This window comes from Oryctolagus cuniculus, chromosome 9 (assembly GCF_964237555.1).
Source record: "Oryctolagus cuniculus chromosome 9, mOryCun1.1, whole genome shotgun sequence".
Taxonomy (NCBI): Eukaryota; Metazoa; Chordata; class Mammalia; order Lagomorpha; family Leporidae; genus Oryctolagus; species Oryctolagus cuniculus.
This window is the reverse complement of record NC_091440.1, coordinates 87,104,512-87,126,678: the sequence shown is the minus strand read 5'-3', so window position 1 is coordinate 87,126,678 and position 22,167 is coordinate 87,104,512.

Below are 22,167 nucleotides of genomic sequence, written 5' to 3'. Positions count from 1 at the left end.
CTCCAATGGCCGCCGCTGCAGCCGGCGCACCGCGCTGATCCGATGGCAGGAGCCAGGAGCCAGGTGCTTTTCCTGGTCTCCCATGGGGTGCAGGGCCCAAGCACCTGGGCCATCCTCCACTGCACTCCCTGGCCATAGCAGAGAGCTGGCCTGGAAGAGGGGCAACCGGGACAGAATCTGGCGCCCTGACCGGGACTAGAACCCGGTGTGCCGGCGCCGCAAGGTGGAGGATTAGCCTATTGAGCCACGGCGCCGGCTCAAGAGTGTTTTTTTGTTTTGTTTTGTTTTGTTTTGTTTTGACAGGCAGAGTTAGTGAGAGAGAGAGAGAGAGAGAGAAAGGTCTTCCTTTTTCCGTTCGTTCACCCCCAAGTGGCCGCTCCGGACGGTGCGTTGTGGCCAGCGCGCTGTGCCAATCCGAAGGCAGGATCATAAATCTTATGCTTCTCCTGGTCTCCCATGCGGGTGCAGGGCCCAAGGACCTGGGCCATCCTCCACTGCACTCCTGGGCCACAGCAGAGAGCTGGACTGGAAGAGGGGCAACCGGGACAGAATCTGGCGCCCTGGCCGGGACTGGAACCCGGGGTGCCGGTGCCGCAGATGGAGGATTAGCCTGTTAAGCCACGGCATCGGCCATTGGCAAAAGTTGTTAACAGCATCCTACCTGGCAAACCCAAAACCTCACGGCCCAGCTAGCTCAGTCCATCTCCATGTGGTTTACAGAAAGAGCTCCTTGCAAACACCTGGCAGAATTCTGTACACCTGTGATTCAGCAATGAGGGCATGGGTGGTTTGTAGTTAAATCTCTGCCTTTTTGTGTCAAAGTGTAGATACCAGAACATTATAGACATGGCAAAACACACCAGCCAGAAACCCTACAACAAAGGAGGTTGACAGTAAAGACGGGAAACCGAAGGTAAGTTCTAATTAAAAGCCAGAAAAGCAGCGACCATAAAGCGTGACCAACCCAAGCCAGCACTGAGGACGGTGTTCCTTCCCCAGACGGCAGGAATCCCAGCTATGCTGCAGATGTTGGCCACACAGGCAGCCACAGTGTCGGAAGGACCTGAAGCCAAACCATGGTAATTCCTAATTCTGTGCTAAGCAGGGGTGGGGAAACCTTTTTCTCCCAAGGACCACTTGGATATTTGTAGCATCATTTGTGGGCCATACAAAATTATTAACTTAAAAATTAGCCTACTGTAGATTAATTGAATTCTGAGTCCCACCTGCAGTTGCATTGGCAGGGCCGGACCGAATACTTCTGTGGGTCTTTACGGCCCATGGGCTAAACATTCCCCACCCTGCTTAGAGTAGGATTAGTAAACTGTGCTGGCTCCTAGTGACTCACTTCTTGATCACAAATAATTAGGAATCTTTATCTGCAAAAGAGAAAATGTCAGAGCCATCAGTTAAGCCACCCCTTGTGATGCCAGCATTCCATATCAGAGCATCAGTTCCAGTCCCAGCTATTCTGCTTCTGATCCAGTTTCCTGCTAATGTGCCTGGGAAAGCAATGGAAAATGGCCCAAGTGCTTGGGGCCCTGCCACCCATGTGGGAGACCTGGATGGAGTTCTGGGCTCCTGGTTTCCGCCTGGCTCAGCCCTGGCCTGGCCAATGTAGCCATTTGGGGAGTGAACCAGCAGATGGAAGATCTCTCTTTCTCCATTTCTGCCCCTCTTTCTGTCACTCTGTCTTTCCTATTACTTTAAATGAAAGGAAGGAAGGGAAAGTGAAATTGCCTGGTATTTCCAGTGAGACGCTCAGAAGGACCTGAGTTTTCGCATCCCTGCTTAGCAGGAGGCCAGCTGGGTGTCAGGGAAGGTAGAATTCTAGGGAGTTCGATTGTATCACTGATGTCTTTCACTGACTTCCTCACTCAGCCTCACTGAGGCCATTTCTAATACTGTCAAGTTTAACTTAGACTTTGTAGTCAATACAATCCTTGTGCTTAGCAAATCTTCACTTGCAGTTAGTGGTGATGAGTCTGACATGTTTGTGGAAACATCAGCTTGTGGTTCAGGTGTCAGTTAGTTACTGCTGGGGCTGACTCACTCCTGGGATTTTTGCAGTTAGCCTGAGGCAGGCCCACCGCTTGCTACACAGTTCTGCAGGTAGGGGCCCAGCTTCTGCCATGGTCACTCTGGTCACTACAGAGGTGCAGCTCTGTCATGGGCAGAGCAGTGCGTAGCCAGATAGCCATATATCATTGTAAATGAGAGCCCAGTGCCCTGCTGGCTCTGCTTTGGAAATCCTGGGCCTGCTTCTTCATATGCTTGAAAGAGCTTATCTCTTGTGTTGATCCAAGTGGAGACAGTGTGGGCACAGGGAGGGCACTGGCACCAGGAACTGAACCAGGTGCTTCCCTCCCTGGCCTCCTGGTAGAGTTGATTTGGGAGTGAAAGGTTACACTTTCTGAGAAAGGTAGTAAAACATTAATGATGGGTAAAGTTCTTCCTCTCTTGCTCCCTAGTGAACTGGGTGATCCTGTTTGCTCTATAAAGCAAACTGTATTTGCTAAGGGTAATTTGAAGTCAGCAGCACAAATGACTCCCTTGATTTCCTCTTGCTGCTGGGTCCTGTGCTGAGCTGAGAGTTACAGGGCAGATCAGGTACCAGGAGCCCGAAGCCTACCTTCCCCAAGTACCCCCGGTGGAATGAATGTTGCGGAATTTGTAAGAACTGCGGGATCCCTAATCAGTTAGGAGCCACAGAGACTCGGCATCCTGAGCAAAGCAAAGAGCTGGGGCTGAGAGTCTGACTGGCACCGTGGAACGCTCTGCTCTGCTCTCATTCCCCTCCCTGGACACCCGGCTGCTCAGATGTGATATGTTTTGTCCGTTGTCTGTCTTCCCCATGAAAGCAGAGACCATGCATGAACAGAGCCCTGGCTTGTTCTGTTTAGTGCTGTCTTTCAGGACCTACAGCGCACCTGGCACAGAGCAGCAGGGCTAGCCCTCCATCCATAAGTATTGGCTGATGGAACAAACAGGCCCTAGCACCTTGTGCCCATTGCCTCGTGGCACTTGCTGTCTCCCTGGGGACACACAGCGTGTTACAAGGCACATGTGAAACCACGAGACTGCAGAGCCAGGAACAAACATGTGGGCATGCCAGCACGCCCTGGAGCAAGTCAGCACTCGGAGGCCTTCAAGAGCCCAAGGCTGAGGCTGCGCAGTCACCTCCATGTCTGCCGGACATGGGAGTGGGGGCTGGAAGGTGCAAAGCAGCAGGAAACATAGTCTAGGCTGCCCTGAGGATGTAGGAAAAATGAGTTGTTTTAAAACTTGAACTGAATTCTGTCTTCACCAAATGCAAGGGCATGGCCAAAGCCACCCATAGCACATCTTTCCCGGGACATGGATTTGGACTGTTTCTTCAGTGGCTTGACTCAGTAACTGCTTGCTGGGATTCCTGTGGTTCCACTGTGGTACTGGGACTTAGCCTCCATCAACACAGCTCAGGTTTGCTCCACCAACGCTAGACAGGCTGCTGAGAAGGTGCTCAAAATAATGGAAGCACCTGCTGGCTCTTGTCTGGGCTGATAAAAATAACTAAAAATAAAAAACAAACCCTCGTGAGTACAAGGTGGGAGGGTCTGTGGAGCATCTGTTGAGGACAGCTTAGTTGAGGACTGGACCTTGTATGTAGGAAAGGCGCACGCACATCACCAGTCATAGCCAAAGCAATTTTTAAAAAAGATTTATTTATTTATTTGCAAATTAGAGTTACACAGAGTGTTACACAGAGAAAGGAGAGACAGAGAGAGAGAGGTCTTCCACCCAGTTGGCTGCAACGGCTGGAACTGTGCCAATCCAAAGCCAGGAGCCAGGAGCTTCTTCCAGGTCTCCCACATGGGTGCAGGGGCCCAAGGACTTGGGCCATCTTCTACTGTCTTCCCAGGCCATAGCAGAGAGCTGGATCGGAAGTGGAGCAGCCGGGTCTAGAACTGGCACCCATATGGGGTGCCAGCATTTCAGGCCAGGATGTTAACCCACTGCACCACAGCACCAACCCCTGCTAAAGCAATTTGACAAAGCTTTTTGCAGCTGCTGGGGTGTTGATCGTAGCCCAGTGTCCGCCGGTGACACTGGTGCTCGGAGCACTGGATGAGCCACACTCAGGCAGCAGCGCCTTGTCAATCCATGCTGTGAAAGTCCTTTCCCCCAGGGCGGGAAGGGCACGCTCTCCACCGGCTCCTGAAGTATGCGTGCCGTCGCTGGTTGTGATATGGTCGAGAGCTCATGTGAAATGATGGAGGCTTCCAGGAGAAGCAGCACGACTCTGGGAAGCAGCCAAATTGCCATTCTGCAGCTCCTGGCATCACGGCTGCTGACTCAGGCCCATCCTTGCCATGGAGGGTGTGGCTGTGCAGCCTTTGGCAGCATCGGAGAGCAATCAGACTAATTCCTCATTACGTTCCAACAATATAAAACCCCAAACTACATCGTTGAGGCAAATAATAAATCTTACTGGGTCATGATTACTCAAGTTGGCTGTTTACTTTAATCAAATCACAAAATAATGATCAGATTTGGATTTGATTATGTGCCTATAAAGATAATCGGGAAGCCCACATCAGTAAGTGTCCATCAAAGTCTTTTCAGACAATCGCTAGCATATGGCACGCCAATTACATTTTTATCAGGTAGTTAAGTTAATTACCTGTGGTAAATGTGTTAGTGGCACAAGTAGACTGCTGTAAACATTTGCTGGCCACTTTAAAATGCTGCCCGACCATGTGGGAGGGATGAGGGGCGCAAGTGCAGATGGACTGACACCTGCTAATGTCTTAGAGAATCCTGGTCCCAGGTTGGAGGCTCAGGGCTCTCTTCCACCACAAGGTGGCTCTGTGAGGTTTCCTCTCCTCAGGGGACAAATTATGGAGTTGTGGAGTCCCAAGCAATGATACAGAAACGGGACAGGCATTTCAAACTAGTGACTCCCACCCCTTTCTCTTGCTAAGGAAAACTGTCTCCTGCCCACCCTCTCGCAAGCACCCAGTGCCTTTGGCCTCCCTCCATTCAAGATTATAGCTGCCTCTGGCTCCTGCACCATGGGCAGGGACGTGGCCCGTTCTAGCCATTGCTGCCTTCCCAGTGCTTGGAGCCATGTCTCACATTCTAGGTTGGCTGGTGAGGCTGCAGCAGCCGTGGGCGTCCCCAGAAAACCGCAGGCTGACTCTGTGTCCATTCTGGGTGGTGTCAGCCTCTAGCTTGGGGTACGCACCTGAAATCCTCCTGCCCATGGAATGGTGGTCAAGTTCTAGCTACTTTTAATAGATTTATTATCAATATATTTAAAAGTATTTCATTGCTATTTATTATGTATTGAGATGTGTATTATTATTATTATTCTCCCTTTCCCAACTCCCCAAACACGTGTAATTCAAAGCTTGCATTTGATGGAGAGTAAGTTAGCCTCATTCATTTTCTTTCGCCTACTACTCCTAGGCACGATCAACTGCTGCCAGTTCTCTTCAGGAAGTTTATGAGTTTATCCATTCTTTCCATAGTATCTTTTAAAAAAGATTTACTTCTTTTCATTGTATTCAAAAGGCAGAGACACTGAGACAAAAATCCGTCTACTGGTTCATTCCCTAAATATCTGTAATAGCTGCATGTGGGCCAGATTAAAAAACTCCACCCAGGTCTCCTCCATGGGTAGCAGGGATCAAGCATTTGAGCCATCATCAGCTGCCTCCTGGGTAAGCATTAGCAGGAAGCTAGAAAGGGAGTGGAGCAGGTGTTTTTTTCTAGTAGCCTAAAATCCTCCAATATAGTTTTGCTACATCTGACTGTTCTGATGGTTTCACATTTATTTATCAACTTATTTAATTCTCCCTGTGACTTTTTGATTCTACTCAATTAGCTTCTATCCAATTTACCAACATTCAATATTTTGCTGCTACAACCTTATCTTTTGTTCTTTTGTCTTTTTTTAAAAGATCCTTACTGTCATTTTACTATGGTGTAAAAGGCAGCAGAAGTGAACACTCTTGTTCAATACACCATCTTTAATAAGAAGCCTGGAGGCTGGGTGTAGGGGCTAGGAGTAGGGCGAATGGACCCCCTGGACAATGAGAGGGGTTCCTAGGATGAAGGCTCTGGAGCAGGTTCTGGGAGCCCTCAGTCCAGGTTGGAACAGGTCAGTAGTGCTCTGGGAGAAATTTCCCTAAGAAGGCAAAACTGAAGACCTGATTTATTTGAGCCTAAGGAACAGAAGGATTCAGATAAGTTGAATGGGTGATAAGTACACAGGACACAAAAGACCAGATAAGTGAAACACCAGGCAAGTTCTCACTCTGGGTCAGATAAAAAAGAGAAGTCACAGCTTATCACTTGGATCAATGGGTGATAGCATTGATCTAATCATCTTAGTATACATTCCAAAGATTGCTCTAACATTAGGATGTTGTCCTAGTGGTAGGACTCTCTGGGCAGGAGAAGAGACCTTGCTCCTGTTCCAGTCTGCAGCCAGTGCTCACTGCCTTGTGCCTGCTCTTGGGTTCACCAGCTCTGGGACTCAATGCCCTTTTCTAGGAAATAAGGATCATAGTGGAACCTATTGCCTCTTGTTCGGGAGCATATTAACTGAAGTAATACATGTAAAATGCTTAGATAAGCTTCAGGTAAGAGTAACTTTGTGTTGTTATTTGTGAATATTTTGTAACTACATGAGGAAATGGAAACAGAGAAGTAAGGAGTGGGTGTGGGCGGTGGGGCGGGGGGGGGGGGGGGGGTGGAGTTGTGGCACAGTAGGTTAAGCCACCACCTGCAATGCCAGCATCCCATATAAGAGCACCGGTTAAGATGATCCAAGTACTTGGGCCCCTGCCATCCTTGTAGGAGACCAGATGGAGTTCTAGACTTCTGGATTCAGCCTGGCCCAGCCTCAGGTGTTGTAGCCGTTTGTGGAGTGACTCATTGGATGGAAGATCTCTCTCTCTCTCCACCCTCTCTCTGTCAGGCTGCCTTTCAAATAAATAAATACATAAATTTTTTTTTTTGACAGGCAGAGTGGACAGTGAGAGAGAGAGAGAGAGAGAGAGAGAGGTCTTCCTTTGCCGTTGGTTCACCCTCCAATGGCCGCCGCGGCTGGTGCGCTGCGGCCGGCGCACCGCGCCGATCCGATGGCAGGAGCCAGGAGCCAGGTGCTTTTCCTGGTCTCCCATGGGGTGCAGGGCCCAAGCACCTGGGCCATCCTCCACTGCACTCCCTGGCCACAGCGGAGAGCTGGCCTGGAAGAGGGGTGACCGGGACAGAATCCGGCGCCCCGACCGGGACTAGAACCCGGTGTGCCGGCGCCGCTAGGCGGAGGATTAGCCTAGTGAGCCGCGGCGCCGGCCTAATACATAAAATTTTTAAGAAAGAAATGAACAAGGGTAAGGGAGAGAGGCTCACTCTTCATATTTCGTTGAGAAAAATCAATAGAAAATGCCTAAAACAGAGCAATCTGAATCAGCACTGCAGGAATGTCATTTGAAGATGTAAAGGAACATAACACCCCAAAAGGAGAAAAGGTTGCTTCTTGGGAGTAATGGACTAAAGACTGTCTCCAGGCAGGCAGGGCGTGCTGTTTTTCGTGCCAAGTCTTATGACATGATTTGACTCCAGCTTTCCCAGAAGCAGACTCTGGGATGCTAGGGGCTTGCGTGCAAGTGACTCATGCAGGAGGTACTCTGGGGGCAAACTGGTGAGGGTGTGGGCTGCCCTGCCCAGCTCAGCTCCAGGCAAGGCTGCTGGGTTTTGCCACTCCCTTCAGAGTCTCTTGCTCTCTGCACCTGTCCAGAGGTAGACAGGCTTCTGCCACCCAGGGCATACCAGGAAGGCTCAGCTCTGGCATTACAAACCTGATAGGATACCTGCAAGTCCTAGAAATACATGCAATACTCTCCGCTTTGCATCTCCAGCCAGCTTCTCCCAGATTTGTATGCCCATTGGTCTGAGCAACAGACACAACTTGTTCAGCCCCAGGGAGCTCCAAGAGGTCTTTGGCAAGACCCTGCTGGCATAGGAGGGTGCTGGTGTACCCCCCCCCACACACACACACGTGATGTGCTATCCTGCGTGCCTTCCGGCTGGCAGGAGAGCTGTCACCTGGCACGGAGCCTCTGCAATCCTTCCAGGTGGCAGTCAGCCACTCTCTCCAGGTGGGCCTGAATGTTAGGAGGGCCCATACTTAGAAAATCTCTTACCACACCCTTATGCAAGGTCTCTAAGTAAAAAAAAAAAAAAAAAAAAAAAAAAGTGCGTAAGTAGTCAATTTTAATGCAATTATAACTGTCAAAGAATACTTTGATTTTGCAAATATAGCCAGCAATAAAAGGTTCTTTGTTGCTCAAAATAACTGTTCTTAATTTTCACTCAAGGATACCATTCTCAAATTTCTCCAAGACTTGCATCCTTTGATCAAAAAAAAAAAAAAAGATTTATTTGGGGGCCAGCACTGTGGTGTAGTGGGTAAAGCCACCACCTGCAATGCTGGCATCCCATGTGGGCACTGGTACCAGCTGCTTCACTTCCAGTTCACTTGCTGGTGTGACTGCACCCATGTGGGAGACCCAGATGAAGCTCCTGGCTCCTGGCTTCAACCTGGCCCAGCCCTGGCAATTGCAGTCATTTGGGGAGTGAACCAGAGGATGGAGGGTCTCTCTGTCTCTCTCTCTCTACTCTGTAACTCTGACTTTTGAATACATAATAAATAAATCGTTTTTTAAAAAACCATTTATTTATTTATTTGAAAGGCAGAGAGAGAGAGAGAGAGAGAGAGATCTTCCATCTGCTGGTTCATTCTTCAAATGGCCACAAGTGTGAGACTGGCCAGGCAGAAGCCAGGAGCCTGGAATTCCACCCAGGTCTCCCATGTGGGTGGCAGGGACTTAAGCACTTGAGCCATCTTCCACTGCTCCCCCAGGCCACTAACAGGGAGCTGGATCAGAAGTTGAGTGGCTGAGACTGAAACCAGTGCCCATATGGGATGCCAGCCTCACAAGTGGCAGCTTTACCCACTGTTCCACAACACCAGCCCCAATACTTCCATTTATTAAGCAAAAAAAAAAAAAAAAAAAAAAAAAAAAAAAAAAAAAAAAAGCTGAATGGAAGCTTAATGAGAAGTTTGTGAAGACATAAGTAATGCTCACATAAGGTCTTTCTTCTTCAACCCAGTGACAAGCAAGGAGTGATCGCACACTCATGTTTGAACTTTTTAGCACTAAAACGTCACTTGGCCACTGCTGTCTCAGCCCCTTTCAGACAGTGGCAGCTCAAGGGCTCTGCATCGTCCCCTGAGCATCAGCTTGGAGCCGGCACAGCACGTCACAGGGTGATTCCCAACAAACTTCCAAAAGAATCACCGCTGTCACAGTTGGTCCTCCATGTCCAGGGTTTCCAATTCTACAGATTCAACCAACTGCAGGTTTAAAAAAAAAAAAAAAGGAGAAAAATTGCACTGAGTTCCAAAAAGCAAACCTTGAACTTGCCATGCACTGAGCATGATGCTGGATCCCTGTGAATGGGGCGGCTAGGTGCGGAGTGGGCAGGCACGTCCTGCTGTGGCCTCCTGCCACTCACAGGTCCTCAGTGTCCTGTTCAGCAGCGGTCACCTCCCTCCCACTCCTTGTGCACTATGTCTGTTCTTGAATCCACAATGGCTGAGTCCCTACTGAGCCTGTATAGACTGTCCCTTGTCACTATTCCCTAAGTGACACCATGTAACAACTATTTATATTGTATTAGGCATTATAATCAATCTAAAGATGACTTAAAACATATATGATGGGCAGGCATTTGGTGCAGTGATGGAGATGCTGCTTGAGGCACTTACGTCTCAAGCTGGAGTGCCTGGGTTTCAGTCTCTGCTCCACTCCTGATTCCAGTCCAGCCTGGGAGGCAGCAGGTGATTGCACAAGTAGTTGGGTCCCTGCTATCCACATGGGAGACCTCGGTTGAGTTCCGGATTCCTGGCTTTGGCCTGGCCCAGTCCCTGCTGTTATAGACAATTGGGAAGTAAACCAGTGTATGGGAAGATTTATCTCTATCTCTTTCTCTCTGCCTTTCAAATAAATTGAAAATAAGTAAATCAAATTTCAAAACTAATTATTAAAAAAATAAAAAGGGGCTGGTGCTGTAGTGCAGAGGGTTAATGCAGCACCAGCATCCCATAAGGATGCCCGTTTGAGTCCTAGCTGCTCCATTTCCAATCCAGCTCCATACTGGTGCACCTGGGAAAGCAGTAGAAGATGACCCAAGTCCCTGGGCTCCAGCCAACATCATGGGAGATTCAGAAGAAGCTCCTGTCTCCAGGCTTCAGCCTGGCCTGCCCCACCCCTGGCCAATGCAACCATTTGGGGAGTGAACCAGCAAATGGAAGATCTGTTTCTCCTCTCTCTGTAACTCTGCCTTTCAAATAAATAAATAACTTTAAAAAAAAGAATATAGGACGGGGATGCATGTAGGTTCTATGCAAATATTGAGTCATTTTACATGAGCATCCATGGATTTTGGTATCCACAGAGAGTCCTGTAACCAATCCCCTAAGGATGTGGAGGAATACCTATATATACAGACTCATCCTCATTGTCCCTGAAACCACAAACAGATGTCTCCGTAGCGATCAGTGAGCACATGGGAAATGGTAAGTCTTGGTGGGAGGCCAAGGATCCAGGAAGTAAGCCACATGCTTGTGCGCAGGACTCACCATGACAAGCATCCCACGGCAGGGCAGGCATCCTTCCAGATGACACTGCGGCCTCTCCTTGGCTGCCCACCCTCAGGGACGCTGAGGAGTCCCCCCGGGAGCTGCTGCTGGCTCCAGGACGTCACATTGTGACAACAAAGAACAACAGAAAGACCCAAAGTTCCAAATGAAGTTGCTGACTCTGTGTATTCTCAGCTATCCTATGTGTTAGTGGGGTACGTATGCATTTTCATTTTATTTGAAAGGCAGAGAGACAGAGAGAGAGAGAGAGAGAGAGAGAAATCTCCTGTTCCCTGGCTTATTCCCCCAAAGCACATAACAGTCAGGACTGGAATAGGCTGAAAAACAGGGGCTAGGAACTGATTCTGGGTCTTCCAAGTGGGTGGCAGAGACCCAAGTACTTGAGCCGTCAGCCACTGCCTCCCAGGGTGGGCATTAGCAAGAAGCTGGATTCGATAGCAGAGCTGGGACTCAAAGCCAGGCTGTCACATGGGAAGAGGGCATCCCAAGCAGACTATCTATTTATTTATTTGAAAGTCAGAGTTACACAGAGAGAAGGAGAGGCATAGAGAGAGAGAGAGAGGTCTTCTGTCTGCTGATTCACTCCCCAATTGGCCACAACAGCTGCAGCTGCGCCAATCTGAAGCCAGGAGCCAGGAGCTTCTTCCGGGTCTCCCATGTGGGTGCAGGGGCCAAGGACTTGGGCCATCTCCCCTGCTTTCTCAGGCCACAGCAGAGCACTGGATCAGAAGTGAATAGCCGGTCCTTGACCTGGTGCCCATAGGAGACATGGCGTTGCAGGAGGCAGCTTTACCGGTTTCGCCACAGCGCTGGCCCTCAAGTGTTTTTCTTCAGAAGTCATTTCTACTCATCTCTGGAGCAGGAATTAATCCTGGGTCCAAATTCCATGAAGCTGTTTACAATATTTTTACCTCTGTCTAGGGTATTTTCTGGGTAAAGACCCCAGAGTTGCTCCTCCCAGTTGTACAGGGGCACAGCAGTCCCTGCTTAACCTTCAAGGACAGGCTCCCAGACCCCTGAAACTGCAGAGTGCTGAACCCCACACATACTAGACTTGTTCCTCTGAGTTCTTCAGAATTGCCACCAGGTACCAGACTTAACCTGTCATTCTGTTTTATACTCTTCTGCCTTCTTTGCATCACTCCTCTTGCCCTTTGGGATCATAATTAAGTAAAATCAGAGCTACTTAAACACAAGCACTACAATACTGCAGTGGTTGCTCTAATAGCCGGAAAGCCCATGAAGGGACTCACGTGAGGGTAGCATACACTGAGTGGACCCCCTGGACGAGGAGGCACGAGGCACATCCTGGCTGAGATAGAGCTGGATGATGGGGAACAGCACACAATTTAAAACTTATGAAATGTTTATTTCTGGAATTTTCCATGTAGTATTTTGGACTGCTTCTTGTCTATGGATAGCTGAAACCATGGAAAGTAAAACCAAGAGTAAGAGGAGAATGCAGCAGTAACAGAGTAACAGAGGAAGAGTTTTTGGTGTGTGGTATATAGTTTTTTCTTCATGTGCTACAGGAAATGCCCTATAAATCCATTTCTTTAACCCTTACTCTGTTGGGAAAAAGAATGACGAGGCCGGCGCCACGGCTCACTAGGCTAATCCTCCGCCTTGTGGCGCCGGCACACCGGGTTCTAGTCCCGGTCAGGGCGCCGGATTCTGTCCCAGTTGCCCCTCTTCCAGGCCAGCTCTCTGCTGTGGCCAGGGAGTGCAGTGGAGGATGGCCCAAGTGCTTGAGCCCTGCACCCCATGGGAGACCAGGATAAGTACCTGGCTCCTGCCATCGGATCAGCGCGGTGCACCGGCCGCAGAGTGCCAGCCGTGGCAGCCATTGGAGGGTGAACCAACGGCAAAGGAAGACCTTTCTCTCTGTCTCTCTCTCTCACTGTCCACTCTGCCTGTCAAAAAAAAAAAAAAAAAAAAGAATGACGGAAGATCTTTTGAAGGAAAAAGCCACGCAGAACCATTCCCTTCCATTGCACGTGCAGATGGACAGAGGCCAGGCGTCTTCTATTTAGACTCCATTCTTCCTCTGGAAGGCAGTGCGGCCAGAGCAGACAGGAGAGGGACAACCGTTCCCATATTTGCTTGAACCAGCTATTTTCTCTTCTCCACAGGTAACGTGAATGTTAATAGAGGTCTGTTTCAGATGCTGGGGCAAGTTTGCGTTATGCAAAGGAGAACAGTGTTTCTCCAGGATCCATCCAGCAAGGTCCCAGACAGGTCCTAGAGGTTGCAAGGAGCCCAGAGACCCCGCCCATCCCATCCGCTCTCCGTAGCTGCTTCCTTCTGAAGAGAGAGGCTTCCTGTCTCTGAAGCTGGTCCCAGAGACCAGCAAGAAAGGACTGCAGCGAGAGGACCCTGTGCTTGCATCAGATCCTTTTGTCTTGCACTGCTGGTCAGATCAAGGTAGAAGCTGAAAAATCCTCTAAACAGGGACTTTGGAATAAGACACAACCAGGGGTTTGCAAGCTCCAAGGGAGGGAGAACCTGCCCCTGCAGGATCTGCCCCCTTCTCTCTGGGAGGGCTGATTTGAAAAAGCTATCTTTCTGTCCTGGTGAGAATCCCGGTGAAGTCTGATGCCTGCAGAACCCAGGGCTTTGTGATTTAGGACACTGGCAGGTGAAGCACCTGCGTGCAGTCTGCTCCCTTCATTTGTCTGTCCCCCAGCAACCTCCCCACCGTAAATTAACCCAATCATTCAGCAGTTATTTGTCAGGCCCTGCTTGGTGCTGCTTAGCCAAGGGATGACAGAATGCCCCCTTGCCACTTTTTGAGCAGGAGGGGGACTTGGCGGGGATCTCGGGTCAGAGAGAAGAGGGCTACTGGCAGTGTGTGTGACTGTGTGTCTGGGGGGAAAGAAATGATGGCAAACGTGCATGCTCACACAGGTCTCAGGGTCACGGTGCACTCCTTAATGAGTCCAAACCATGGAGGAAGTAGAAGCAGACAACCCCAGCTTCAGAAATACAAGATGTAGCCTGCAGTCTGGCCTGGAGACAGCACAGTCCCACAGGTGTTCTCACTCACCTGCAGCCAAGACAGCTGTCAGTCACTCCAGCCCCCAGGTCACAGCTTGCTAAGGAGGGTGGATAATTGTACTGGGTGGGAGTGTCTCAAAGAGGATTTTAAAAATTGACATTTTCTTGTCCTGTGCTAAAGGTAAGTACTATAAATGATTCTCTAGTCTCAAACAGGGAAGGAGTTTCTCTCTCTCTCTTTTTTTAAAAGACTATTTATTTAAAAGTCAGAATTACAGAGAGGGAGGGAAAGACAGAGAGAGATCTTCCATGCACTGGTTCACTCCCCAGATGGCTGCAAAACCCTGGGTTAGGCCAGCCTGAAGCCAGGAACCAGGAGCTTCATCCAGATCTCCCAAGTGGGTGCAGAGGCCCAAACACTTGGGCCATTGTCTGCTGCTTTCCCAGGTGCATTAGCAGGAAGCTGGATTGGAAGTGGAGCAGCCGGGACTGGAACCAGCATCGCTACAGAAGGCACTGAGCCCCAGGAGTTTCACTCTAAAATGGGATAATGTTGTTGATAAATAAACACCTGTACTTATATCAGTAAGGGAGATATTCAACAGGATTGTCTGGGACTCGCAGATGTGGGACAAGAAGATGTCATGGACGGGACCTTAGGGATGAACTAGCAGATGGGTGGCCCCCACCCAGCTGACACTGCACTCCCTGCCCACAGCCTGACATGGGGTTCCTTGCCCAGAAGTGGGAGCAACAGTTTCTGCCTCACAAACTCTGGGGAGGGGACTCAATGAGACGGTATATTTAAAGCGCTTGGTACAGAAACTGGTCAAAAATTGGTCTTTGTGATGGAGAAGAAAAGGAGAGGGCTCTATCAAGGTTAGTTCACAGGAGATATCGGACTGAGAAATATGTGAAAGAACCAGAAGCACTGGCATGCTGGAAAACAATACTTCAGTCTTTGGGCCACACCAAGAATGAGCATTTCATACGCAAAGTTAAGTGGACCAGTAAGCGTTTGATTAAAGGAAATGACAGGCAACTTGCAGTGTTATTTCTACTGCTTCATAGCAGTGGTGAGAAATGGCTTGTTTCGTTCCAGAAATATCTGTTGGCACTTACAGTGTTCCAAGCCCCGTGAGGTGCTTGGAGACGGCTCTACAAGTTAGCCTGCTGTCGGGGAAGAGGAAGTGAACACACAGGGGCAGCGCAGGAGGGAAGTGTTGAGCGCCCTAGAAGAAGAAGGGGCGGGCGCAGCTGGCTGCTGACTACAGCAGGTCTGAGGAGCTCTTCCGGGGAAGTGAGTCCCATACTGCCCCTTGATGGCTGAACAAGCAGTTGCAAGCTTTGAGGGCCGGCAGGCGGCAGGAGGGAGAGAGTGACACAAACCAGGAGACAATACAGCGGGCCCGCCTATCCCCAGGGAATTGGCCCAGGACCCCCTGCTGATGCCAGACTCTTCAGCCGCTCCAGGCCCTTATATAATGGAGTAGTACGCACAGCACCTGCACACTTCCTCCTGCAGCCTTTGCATCACCTTTAGCTAGCTTATAATAGCCAACACCGTCTAAATGCTGTGTAAATAGTGGTTTTCCCTTACTGTTAGGGAATAAGGACAAGGAAAAAAATGAGGATGGCCCTTGGGCCTCTGCACCCACATGGGAGACCCAGATGAATCTCCTGGCTCCAGACTCCTGGTTTCTGGCTTCAGCCCGGCCCAACCCTGGCTGTTGTGGCCATCTGGGGAGTGAACCATCAGATGGAAGACATGTCCCCCCCTCCCACCCCCAGACCTTTCTCTCTGTGGCTCTTTCAAGTGAATAAATACATCTTAAAAAGCAAGAAATCAAGCTAGCTCAGCTCAGCGGGCCTGGACATGGAGTGGAAGTGGGGAGAAATGAGGCCAGAAGGTAATGCCTGGTCCTCTGCGGCCTCACCAGTGTACAGGAGACCTTGAGGTTTTCTCCAGAGGGCTGCAGGATGCTGCTGCATTTGCCGTGGAGGCACCTGGAAGGATCCCTTAGCAGTAGCGTGGGAAAGGGGCTGGAGGGAGAGAGCCCACACAAGTGCCCTGAGCCCGGGGCCAGTGGCTCCAGTGCAGAAGAGAGATGGGTGAACTGTAGCCCTCAAGTCAGCCAAGCAGCCTTCAAGAAATGGAGCAAGGAGTCCCTGAGGGAGCCTGATCCCCTCTTCCGGGGCATCTCTGGTGGCTCAGAGAGAAAAAGCTGTGTGAGAAAATGAGCCAACACAAAAGTCTTGCCTGTTCTGTGGATGGAAACAGTGAACACTCACGCGCCTGACCCTGCGGTAATCAGAGAGCAATTAAGCCTCGCTCACTAGATGGAATCCAGCCACTGCAGGCTAAAATGGGTTTGAAGTGGATGGCAGTGATTAAGCACAGGCCTGCGATGGGACCCTAGCTGGGCAATTACGGCTGCAGGAAAATGCGATGGTCCCACCAAGTGAGAGGAGGGCTAATTAGAGCAGCCAGGATGAGCTGATAAACAAGGAGGCAAAGTGGTACCAGGTCTGAACATTGTCCGTCAGGCGATTCCAGACACGCAAACGTCCCCGCGAAGCCGGGGGAGGGGGTGGGGAGGCTCCAAGGACAGACGCCAGAAAGGGTGAGAAGTGTGAGGGATGGAGACCTGGGTGATGGCCTGCGGGTCCCGCCAGACATTCAGCGACTCCCCGCGTGTTCCTGAGAATCAACGGCATGGTGAGAATGTAGCTGAGGGGGTGAGAATCTGCCTTACTCAATCTAGAAGCAAGGTGGAGGAAACTCATTTTAACTGTGTCTTCCAGTTCACGTTGGGCTGCCCTTGGGCAATGTAATTGTGCTCATCCCTCCATTCACTTTTTGTCTGGGCCAGTAGTTGAGACTATCAGGTCAGTTTCCACATGAGTAACTCTTTGTGATTGACAGAGGTATTCACACAGATCATAGCAATGGTGGTGATGAGAGTTAACATTAAAAAAAAGAGAGGAGAGAGAGACAGAGAGAGAATCTCATCTACTGGTTTACTCCCCAGATGCCTGCAATGGCTGGGGCTGGGTCAGGCTGAACTCAATCCAGGTCTCCCCTGTGGGTGACAGGGACACAGTTATTTGGGCCATCAGCATGAGTATTAGCAGGAAGCTGGGATTGGAAACAGAGCCAGGACTGGAACCCAGGCACTCCAATATGGGATGTGGACATCCCAAGCAGCTCCTTAACTGATAGGTCAAATGCCTGCCATCCAAGAGCTAACACGTGCTGAGCAGTTCTGCTTGGCCATGCCTTTTGCTTTGGACTATTATCCTCCATTGACTGACGCAGAGGCTGAGACAGAGAGAGGTTGCCAAGATCTCATGCGATGCTCTAACACCCATGGCAGGGATTTTGCAGATGAAGCAATCAGGTTGGGGAAGAGTTCCCCAAAGTCACACTTGAGCAGGAGGGGGCAACTGAGGTCCAACCCAAGGCCTTTTAAGGACACCAGAGGGCCTGTAAAAGCAGCAGCAGAGCCTGTGGTCAGCCCGCCTCGTTATGTCAAATGTGTGCTTCAGCTATGATATCTTGGCTCCTTGCCTGACCCTCACTAGTTATCTCGGCCGTACCAGACCAATTTGGAAGTTGGCATCAGAAGATGAAAGTACCGGTGGGATAAAACAGATGATACGCTGAAGACTTTCCAGTAGAGTCCACATTCGAGACGATTCTGGGCAGTCACCGCTGTAACGACACCCACTCTTGTCACACCATACCTCCAGTTTAGGAAGAGACTTGTAGGGGCTGATGTTGTGGCACAGTGGGTTAAGCCACTCCAAGGCCAGTATCCCATATGGGAGTGCTGGTTGAAGTCCCAGTAGCTCTGCTTCTGACCCAGCTCCCTGCTGATATGCCTGGGAAAGCAGCAGAAGATGCCCCAAGTGCTTGGGCCCCTTCACTGGTGTGGGAGACCTGGATGGTGTTCCTGGCTCCTGGCTTCAGGCTGGCCCAGCCCTGGCCACTGCAGCCATTTGGGATGTGAACCAGCGGATTGATGATCTCTTTCTTTCCCTCTCTCTCTCTGTCTCTCTGTTTCTTCCTTTCTCTGTCACTCTGCCTTTCAAATAAATAAATAAAGTCTTTTAAAAAAAAGAGAGACATTGGGGCTGGCATTGTGGTGTAGCAGGTAAAGCTGCTGCCTGTGACTCCAGCATCCCATATGGTTGCCAGTTCAAGTCCTAGCTGCTCCATTTCTGATCCAGCTCCCTGCTAATGGCCTGGGAAAAACAATAGAAGATGGTCCAAGCATTTGGGCCACTGTTACCCACATGTGAGACCTGGTCTAAGCTTCTGGCTCCTGGCTTCGACCTGGCCCAGCACCAGCCATTGCGGACATCTGGGGAGTGAACCAGTGGATGGGAAATATCTCTCTCCCTCTCTCTCTGTGGTTCTTTCAGACAAACAAATAAATGTTACAGAGAGAGAGACTTGTAAAATGACTGGATTCTGCGTCATTGCCTCTTCCCCCAAGCCTATCCCCATTGTGCAAAATCTTTCTCCTTCCTGTAGTCACAGCTGACTGGGGAATTAGGGGACCAAGGCCTTCCTCGGGTGCACCTGAAGATGGGGATGTAAATCAACAGTGGGGCCGGTACTGTGCCACAGTGGGTAAAGCCAGTTCGAGTCCTGGCTGCACCACTTCCACTCCAGCTCTCTGGCCTGGGAAAGCAGTAGAAGATGGACCAAGTCCTTGGGCCCCTGCACCCATGTGAGAAACCTGGAAGAAGTTCCTGGCTCCTGGCTTCCGTTTGGCACAGCTTTGGCTGTTGCGGCCATTTGGGGAATGAAGAAGCAGATGGAAGACTCTCTCTCTCTCTCTCTCTCTCTCTCTCTCTCTCTCTCCGCCTCTGCCTCTCTGTAACTTTTTCAAATAAATAAATACATCTTTTTTTTTTTTTTTTGACAGGCAGAGTGGACAGTGAGAGAGAGAGACAGAGAGAGAAAGGTCTTCCTTTGCCGTTGGTTCACCCTCCAATGGCCGCCGCTGCAGCCGGCGCACCGCGCTGATCCGATGGCAGGAGCCAGGATCCAGGTGCTTTTCCTGGTCTCCCATGGGGTGCAGGGCCCAAGCACTTGGGCCATCCTCCACTGCACTCCCTGGCCATAGCAGAGAGCTGGCCTGGAAGAGGGGCGACCGGGACAGAATCCGGCGCCCCGACCAGGACTAGAACCCGGTGTGCCGGCGCCGCAAGGTGGAGGATTAGCCTATTGAGCCACGGCGCCGGCCAATAAATACATCTTAAAAAAAATCAACACTGATGGGCTGCTACGGTTTGAGTAGGATTTGACCCCTAAACTCATTCAGGGATTTAAATGTGAGTCTTAATGTTAATAATACTGAGAGAGGAGATGTGATCCAGTGATAGTGCACAGAGTGGGGACCTTCAGAAGTGGTTAGATTTGATTCGGTCATCAGGGTGGAGCGCCCATGATTGACTCCTGGTGCTCCCTGCCTCTTGCATGTGATACCCTGTGCCACCTCGGGACTCTGCCAACAGGAACACTGTCACCATGTCCCAAACCAGTGGTGCCCACCTAATCAGGGACTGGGAACTTCCAGAGCCAAGATAAACCTGGTTTCTTTACAGAGATAGGCTGCCTCCGGTATTTTGATGATAGTGATGAACACTGGTGACAGCAGTGGGATGAATGCCAGGGTTCGAATATCAGTTTGGATACTGAGTGGCCCCCAAAGGCCCACGTGTCAGAGGCTTGGTCCCCCGGCTGGTTCTATCAGGAGGTGGTGACACTTTCAGAAGGCGGGCCTGGTAGCAGGTTCCTAGGTCACTCACAGCAGGCCCTTAGAAGGCAGGTTTTTTTTAGAAGAGTATTTTATTTACTTGAAAGGCAGAGGGAGAGAAAGAGAGAGATTGATCGATCTTCCATCTGTTGGTTCACAACCCAGATGGCTGCCAACAGCCAGGGCTGGGCCAGGCAGAAGCCAGGAGCCAGGAGCTCCATCCAGGTCTCCCACGTGGGTGGCAGGGGCCATGCCCGGGGCCGTCCTCCGCCGCTTTCCCAGCGGCAGTGCTGACCCCTCAGCAGGCAGTTGCTGTGAGAGGGCTGTTAAAAGCCTGAGTTTGGACTGCGCCCCTCTCTCTGCTTCCACAGCATCCTTCCTCTGCACATGCTGTCCCTGGACCGTCTGCCCTGGGGCCTCCACCAGAGCCTGCATCCAACCATGTCAATGTCCAGCTTCCAAAACTGCGAGCTAAAGAGGCTTCTCTTTCTTTCCTACACAGCTCTTCTCGGGTGTTCTGTTGTAGTCATGAAGCAGAAAACTAACACAGGAAATTTTAAATGGATGCAGAGGGTGCGAGAGGGAGGAAGCCCTGGCTGAGTCAGCTGGGTGGATGGGGCACTGCTCCAGCGACAATAGGATCCTCAGAGTGGCTGGGGGAGCAGCTTCAGATCTGTTGAGTTTGAGGGGCTGAGAATAGAGTCAGTGAGAGGAAGCCACAAGAATATGCTTAAAATTTCAATGATGACGACGCAGCGGGTAAAGCCGCTGTCTGCAGTGCTGGCATCCCATATGGGCGTCGGTTCGAGTCCTGGTTGCTCCACTTCCTATCCAGCTCTCTGCTGTGACCTGCGACGCAGTAGAGGATGGCCCAAGTGCTTGGGCCCCTGCACCTGTGTGGGAGACCCGGAGGAAACTCCTGGCTCCTGGCTTCGGATCAGCACAGCTCCAGCCATTGCGGCCAATTGGGGAGTGAACCAGCAGATGGAAGACTCTCTCTCTCTCTCTCTCTCTCTCTGCCTCTCCTCTCTCTGTGTATCTCTTTCAAATAAATAAATAAATCTTTAAAAAATTTTTCAATGATGACAATGGCAATGATAGAAATTTGAATCAGTGAGCAAGAGCACAGACTAATCTTTTCAGTTAACCTGGCTGTGAGGAGCAGTGAGACTAGGCCACATGGGGTGTGAACCAGTGGACAGAGGACCTCTCTGTCTGTCCTTCTCTCTTTGTAACTCTTTGGAATAGATAAAGAAATCGTTACAGCTTCTGGTTGACTCTGAAGTGATTTACAGACCCTTCCCCGAGGTCTGACCCTAAGATCACAATTAAAATCCAAAGTCAGGTGACTGAGGGGGCAATGAGTGTTCTCTGCCACAACTGAGCTCAGTTGCCTGGGTCCAGGCTAAGGAGACCGAAGAACTGGCCAAGGAGAGAGAAGTCAGGAGGGCGGGAGGAGAGCCACGGGCACACAGTGGGGTCAGGAGGCTCTCAGAGACTCACCTGCACCCTGGCCCTGCTTGGGAAGCAGTGGGCACAGGAAGGGGAGACCACATCAGGCCCCCTAGTCCCACGATGCATGAGCATGGACTTCTCCTTTGGAGGGCAGCCACAGCGTCAAAGGAGGAGCACCACAGGTGGACCCTGGTCTCAGACCTCCCCCGTCCTGTTCTTGTGAGACCCCCCCCCCAAGGAGGTAGGTGTTATTATCCTCTTTCCCACTTTCACAACGGGGAAACGGAGGCTCCACAGTGAGAAGTGCAAAGTCCAGCTCAGGACTGCTAGCCCTGGCTTGCTTCACAGCTGCAGCTCCGTGTAGGTGACGTGGAAGAAACAGGCAAGAAAACTTGGTAGGAATAGGTGAGCTGGAAGATTTTTTTAAAAAACAAGTAAGTTTGGCACAGCCCCCTCCATACCTGCTATGCCAGTACACTGACTCTGATGCACCTGTGTTTCACCCAGCACCAGGAAAGAGAGGAACACCATTACGGTCATGTGGAAGTTGACGTCCACGTGGGGATACCGTGAAACTTCCAGAAAGCCTCCTTTGCGCTAATCCCCACCCTCAGTCCATAAAGGGAGGGTTACAGTGGGAGCAGCCCCTTTGCCTCTTGGTTTCTGCCCTTACTTTTGGGTTCTTTACTGCCTTCATAGGTATCTCTCCCTGTGGAGTGGCCCACACTCACTTCAAAATAAATCCTGTTCTCCCTCGTGTGCAGTATTTGTGCCTTGCCTTGGCGTCTTCATCTCCACTGGGGCAAGGACTTGGACCATATTCCCACAACACAGGCACGTGTCCGTAGAATTCAGACAGGGCTCCCTTAACGCCTTGGCATGATGCCAGACGGGAAGATGTGCGTCCTGTCGCTGCTACCTCATGCCAGGATGTTCTTTAAACACGGGGTCCTCTTAGCGCCACCCATACACTCGGGCCTCCCGCCAGTGCCTGTGGAATCTGAAATCAGGTCGGCGACTTCCATCTGTGACAAGGCGACCCGCCTCCCACACACACACACACTGGAATCTCCTGGGCGTGTCCCTCACTAGCGACATCTGCTTTCCATCCTCCAGGAGTTGTGATCTCAGGGGTGCAGGTGCGTCCTGGGCTTTGGAATTAGAAAAGAGCGCCTCGTGACTCTAAATGGCAGGCAAGCTTAGGAGCCACTGTCCCAGGGCTTTGCA